The sequence below is a fragment of the Nicotiana sylvestris genome, chromosome 12, assembly GCF_000393655.2.
Source record: "Nicotiana sylvestris chromosome 12, ASM39365v2, whole genome shotgun sequence".
NCBI lineage: Eukaryota > Viridiplantae > Streptophyta > Magnoliopsida > Solanales > Solanaceae > Nicotiana > Nicotiana sylvestris.
Window position 1 is genome coordinate 67,549,651 of NC_091068.1, and position 6,666 is coordinate 67,556,316.

Sequence of the window (6,666 nt, forward strand, 5' to 3'; positions counted from 1 at the left end):
TGGCATCGAAAACTCAAGGCCACATGACCTCCAGGTTAGAAATCTTAAAATCGTAAGCCCTCAATGAGGCAATACCAAGTTTACAAGTAATGGCTCCCGAGACGAGAAACCCTCGATGTCTTGGGGACTGCAGCCAATCGCCACCCCCATCGACTTATCAAAAGCTGAAGCCACAAGACCACATGCGGGTAGCCTCGGTCTCGTAAGACATACATAAGGCAATGACAATATCAGTAAGACCTCAAGCAAGGCATGAACCACACTTGTACCAAGTAGCCAAAAACTGTAAGACCTCAAATGCATGAAAAACTTGTAAGACGCCGAAACTATTTCACTCGGGGACTGAAAGGCTCCGGCCAAACACAAATGACTACAATCACAAAGTTGTACCAGCCAAACTAACGCGACTCGAGGACGCCCGACTATCGCTATAAAAACATAAGCCTTCAATTACTTCGAAAAGAACCGGTTAAACAGGCTAACCTCGACATAGGCAAAAGAGCTTCGACCATGTAAGCTCCAAAGTATAAGGCTTCAAGATACTTAGCCGCTGAGCCAAACCTCCCGGGGTGCTCGATCATCACCATATAACAACTCACAATCGAGGTTTTTATCAAACTGTCGAAGAGTCGGGCAAACAAAATTTCAAAAAGTCCTTAACGAGTAAAAAATAAAACCTATATAAGAGGTCAGTACGTAAGAGACTATCGCTAACCCATATAAGAGGTCGTACCGACCCAACGCGTAAGAGCCAACCTTAAATTCAAAAACTTGAGGGTCGAATGAGCTCGAGTCGATACCCGACTCAGAGACTAAACCCAAAATAGTTAACTAAATATGCCTAAGAGCAAAAGCATAAGAGCTCAAACGCCGGCTTACACTAAAAGGTCATGCCAACCAAGTGCATATTTATGGATCTATGGATTCCTTTTAACTCCAAGACTAGTCCATCTAGCTAAAATCAAGGCAAAGGGGAATGTATGTAAAATAAAGCCACGAGGTTTCCTTTTTATACATATATGCGAAAAAATACAAGCTTTATTTACAGTTCTTTGAAAGCACTCTACGCAAAACAAGAAAGGAAAGGCCTAAGCTAATCTACGTCCCCCTCGGGGACTATAGTCCATCAACTTCTACCTCGCCATCTTCGGCATCAGACAGATGAAACTTAGCATCATATTCTTCTGCCTTCACCTGCTTTATCTCTTCCGAGAGATCGAAGCCCCTGACATGAATTGCCTCGAGGGTTTCCCTACGAAATTTGCACCTCGTATACTATTCCTACTCCCCTGGTCGAGAGACCCTCTTAGCTCAGCACGAGCATCGGCAGCCTCCTTCAGATAGGCAGCCACCTTCTTATCAGCCTTAGCTCGAATTATTTCGGCTTCAGACCGAGCATCCACAACTTCAGCCTTCATCTTCAGGAGCTCAGACTCGAGTCTTGGAATCATGTCCGTTCGGACCAAGCTGTTCTCATTAGCATTATGAAGTTGCACTTCGAAGGCGGAAGCCTTGGCCAAAGAATCTTTCTTAGCCGATATTTGGGTATCCACCCGAGCCCTTAGCTCATCGCACTCACGCTTGGCTTAACCAACTTTGTTCCTAAGGCATGCCAGGTCTTCTGTTTTTTTCTACAGCTGAAGTAAACGAAACATTAGCCTTAGAAGATAGAAGAAGAAACACGCAATCCCTTCGAATAGAAGTTATCTGCTCCTCGAGGTAGCTTTCGTAGTTCAGACTGCGACTAGCCTCATGCCGCAAGTGTGCCAACTCGTCTTCCCTTTCATCGCAAAGAAGCCTGAGGGATTATTGTTATCCCCTATTTTAACACGAGTCAAATTAGTGTATAACATATTGGTAATTCCGAGGTTAATTAATTAAGAGAGTCGCCACCTAATTATTTCTAAGGTGAATTAGGACAACTAAAGTGATTAAAGTAATTTAATAAAGTATTAACTCTGTTAATGGTCTACTTAACCTAAAGGCTCTAGGTAAGGGTTCAATTAATCTAAAGGGAAGGTTCTTAAGGCACCCTTTAAGATCCATATTAAATGGTTGACCCTCCGGACTAAAATTTAATTAAGGCTATGTATTGTAATGTAAAATAAAAAGAATATATTAATTCCTAAAAGGGTTAAAGAATTGACTAGATGTTTGTAAAATAAGTCAATTCCTATGTATTGCAATGTTAAGTTTGCACTCGAACAGCAATGCACTTAAATTCTTAATTAAGATTTGAGAAAATGATTTCCTAAACTAGCAATGAGCTCTCGTTCCGATAGTGTCCCAAAGCCGATCTTTCTTAACCTGTTAACTCCAAACTTGAAACATCAAACAAGTAACTATGAGTTCAAGATGTCTTTAAAGAAAGTAAAGAAAACAATGCCATCTTGAATATTTGAAACAGGGAAAGAAAACAAAGATGACATCTTCTATGTGCTAGAAATACCACTAGTTTCAGTTCCTAAAAAATCATATAAAGCAGAGTTGTCAATTTCACAAAGTTGGTAGAGCGGAAAGAAAAAGTTTTAAAGCCATAGTTGATTTTATAATAACTTAGCAGACTTAACACTTAGTATTTGACGCATGTCGTGATTCCAGAAGAGTTTCAATTAGGCGTAAGTATTATGTGATAAATGAATACTTTCATTACAAAATAAAATAAAATCTTCACCATTAAAAGACTTGACTATGACTATATAGTAAATTTAGATCTTAACGACCAATCACACAGCTAAAGGATAAAACTAGTTAATAACACAACTAAAGGATAAAATCAGTTAATCGCACAATGAATGAGTAAATAGATGAAACAGAAAGGAAGTTTCAAGAGCATCGTTGAGTTTCATCGTGAAACTCTTCGGCTCCGGTGTTCATGCAAGTCAAAGAAAGTAAATGAATTAGAGAGCATCTACTGTTCTAACAAGCTAAAAAAGTAAAATAAACGAAGTAGGAAAAGAGCAAAATTTATAGACTTGAAATTGAGTAGCTTTCTTGCATTTAGACATGACCAACTCATATTAACATAAACATATTCTCAAGTAATGTTCCAAGTTAGAAATAAATGATTAGATCCCTTGTTTTAAGTAAGGCCTGAAATAATTCTATATCGTTGAACCAAACATACATGAACAGACAAGCATATTTTACACCTTTTTAAAAGGTTACCATTAAATTAACAGAGATGCTAGCATTTAGTTGCCAATCTTAAATAGAAACACGAAGGCATGATGTTCACAAGATAACATGTAATCTCATATAGCTAGAGTCTATTTGAAATAAACATTTTAAAAACCCTATGGGCATGACATCTAAACTTTGGAATAAGCATAAAAGTCGTACTTTTATCACTTAAGCAGAAAGTAGAGCAAAAGAATACAATAAGAGGATACATATTCTCCTAAAGCATGATTTCGCTAATTAGTAATCATACAACATGATTTCTGGACATATTAATTAGCTCTAATATTATGATTCTTACCCATTCAAATAGCCATGTGTGTATGTATATATGCTGATGAAAGTATTGCACACTAAACAAGAGTCCTTTCATGTAAAGTCCATATAGGTCCTAATGTCATGATTTTTACTACCTGAACAACAACTAAATTTTAATCCTTAAGGCATGGCTTCTATTCAAGTATTATCAGTAGAGGCTTTGAAGGTACAAGATAACAACTAGTGTCACGATTCAATCATGAAATTTTGAAGAGACAGATCTGAACATAAAAGGTCTTAATACATGATTTCATCATTATTACTATTTTGCTAGCACACTTCAATATGACTAAAACAGAGAAAAGCTAAGACATGATTTTCTAGGCAAACACACTGTTTTTAAATGAATGAGAAAAATCAAAACATGGTCGGATTTTACCTGTTGTGGGGCAGTGAACTCAGGGCATCGATCTCGAATCTACTCTCTCGTTACGAACAGATCCGAACCTCGAGCCGAACAAGTTCGAATACCTCTGTCATGGCCAAAGTTCACCGAGACAGAAAAGAAAAGGTTTTATTTCTAAGAGACTCTTGCAAGTTTGAGAGACTATAACAGTAGTGAGAATGACAGAGTAGTAGTGTTTTGCTGGTTCATGTGTGTGTAGGCGGCTGTGTCTGAGGGTGTTCCACCTTAGAAATTTAGAGTTTTTGTGGTCTTTTTCGTGCTCTGTCACCTCTCTCTCGGCTGAGAGTAAAAGATAAATATTTATAGAGGAAGGTTAGGGTAGGTGATTTTAAGCGGGATTTCTTGATTAAGGATTCAAAATCGAGTCAGAGTCCGTTTGAATCCGAACGTTGAGATGAGAATTGGTCAAGTTCTGAAAAGAGATGCCTTTTTCTCAGCGAATGCGCCAAAGAAAAGATAGAGAAGGACGATCTTTGCCTCAAATGGAGTGGGCATAGCCTGGTCATGGCTGAAAGGAATTTGAAAGTTGACATAGAAGAGGAAAGGGGTGAGAGAGAGTGGCAACGTCTGTGATGGATTAGAAAATGAATCTAGGGTTTGGTAATGAAAGAATAACTCTCAACCATTTGATCAAGACTAATTTAATCCAACGGCTAAAATATTTTCCATGAAAGTCTTAATGGGTCAGTGCATTGGTTGGGTATTGAAGTTGAAAAGTTGGGCTGAATTAGAATTAAAGAAGGCCGAATGAGATTTTTGAAATGGCCCTTTAATCGGGCCTCTTTTTTTTTTTTTGTGGAAAATTAGCTAGCTTTTCCCCTCTTCTTTTAATTTCTTTGAGCTTCTAAATTAGATCTACATGTTATATATAGTAATGTTAAGTAGATAATAATAATAATAATAGTTATTGTAGTAGTAGTGATGATGATAATAATAATAATAGTACTAGTAATAATAGTAATAATAACAATAATAGTTGTAGTAAATGGAAAATAGTATTGAAAAATAAAGTATTTGATGTAATAATAAATTAGAAGCTCAAGAGAATAAATTGGAAGAAATGAGGGACAAAATTGGATGTCAACAATTATCCCCATCTACGACTTTGCGCAGCCTAGCCTCACGACGAAGCAGCTCAGATTTGAGCTTGTTAAAAGCCTGTGGAAGAAAAATGTGGTAAGAAAGTGAAAATTACAAAACTATAAAATCAGTACGAACGGCCAAAACCTACCTTCGAGTAAAGCCACTGAGCTTCCTCGAAAGTTGAGCGTACATCTACTGGTCTGGCTCCATCTACCCCGGTAGAACCGCCCCGGTTTGGGACACGGTCGTCCAATATACGCGCCCCTTGGCGTCGAACATCCCTCGAATTGCCTTCAACGGAGAAGAAGCCGACGGCAGAGAACCCTCGTTCCTCGAAGTACCTTCGACGGTAAAGGAAGATGGCAGCGGAGGAAGGATCATTTTTCTAAAGCCAGAGACCTCGGGTGCTGCAGGTTCGGCCGATACGCCCTCTCTGAGCCTCCGGGACGGACTCGTCTTGCTGCAATTGTTGTCGTCCTGCAAAGGCCTTTTCTGCTTAATGCTATTATAATCATCCCTCGGTCCTGAAGTCGGCAGTCTTTCTCCTTCTCCTAGAGGGCACGACCTCGCTTTAAGAGACTCCCCAATGCCTACGATGACAGAGTTAGTACGCAAAAAGAGAAAGTTCCCTTTCGAGAAAAAAAGTGGGGAGCAAATCACATAGCACGTACCGTGGTATTTTGCCTCCCATCTACCTCGAGACAAAGCTCGCCACTTAGTCTCATTATAGGCCGAGTGGGTCGCCAACTTCTGAACCCAATCTGACAGGTGGGTGACCTCGCACGGCATCCATGAAATTGCTGCAGAAAGGAAAAGGAAGGTGCATTTACGGAGCCCACCTTCGCCATAAGCAAAACTACGAAGGCATGAGTGTACCACTTACGTGTAAAATTCCATCCCTTAGGAAATGGCAGAAACTCCGCAGGGATAATATCGACAGTCCGTACTCGGACGAATCGGCTCATTCATCCCCGATCTCCGTCTTCTTCGCCGTCAACAACGAAAGGCGTGGTGGATCGGCATCGCAGGGTTAGCAGACCTCAATGGTGAAAGAGTCGGTACAGCCTGATAAGATGGCTAAGAGTGAATTCAAGACTTGTTTCTCCCGCAAAGAACCTCATCATCAATACTATCTGCCAAAATGATGGGTGAATTTGCAGTAAGGTAACCTGGTACTTTCGACAGAAGTCAAGCACAACCCTATTAAGGGGGCCCAGCATAAAGGGGTACATGTACACATTCAAAAACCTCTCGGCATGGTCCATGATACTCTCCTCCAGGGAAGGTACCCGCAACACTACATCCCCCCCCCATCCACAGTCCTTCCTCGCCGACTCAAGGTGCTCCTCTCCTATTAAAGAAAAAACTTTGAGGCATACTCCCAATGACCTCGAACGTTGGGAGCCTTTTATGACAGAAGATCCCCCCTCGAAACAAAGTGCCCAGAGGCGGAACTCCCTTCTCCTTGCCGAGCGGACCCTGACGTAGCAGCCATGACTGTGGTAAAACTAGGGAATTGGAGCAAGGGCATCAAAATTGAAATGATGTAGGACCTAACACAGGAAAGGAGAACTCTATAAAAGAGGATAACTACTCAAAATAGTGGAATCTTCAAAAGGGTGAAGACAACCATATATATGGAGTAAGCAGCGAATATCCGCCTGCCTCAAAGGCCAATT

At 40.3% G+C, this 6,666-nt stretch overlaps 1 long non-coding RNA gene across 1 annotated transcript; it reads right to left on the reverse strand.

The window, feature by feature from the left end:
• Positions 1–2,154: 2,154 nt before the first annotated feature.
• On the reverse strand, positions 2,155–4,493 carry LOC104236743 (uncharacterized). Its single transcript, XR_713496.2, has 2 exons — positions 3,878–4,493; positions 2,155–2,321 (listed from the first exon to the last, which is right to left on the reverse strand). It is a non-coding gene; the product is annotated as an uncharacterized lncRNA (long non-coding RNA).
• Between the last annotated feature and the right edge of the window lie 2,173 nt (positions 4,494–6,666).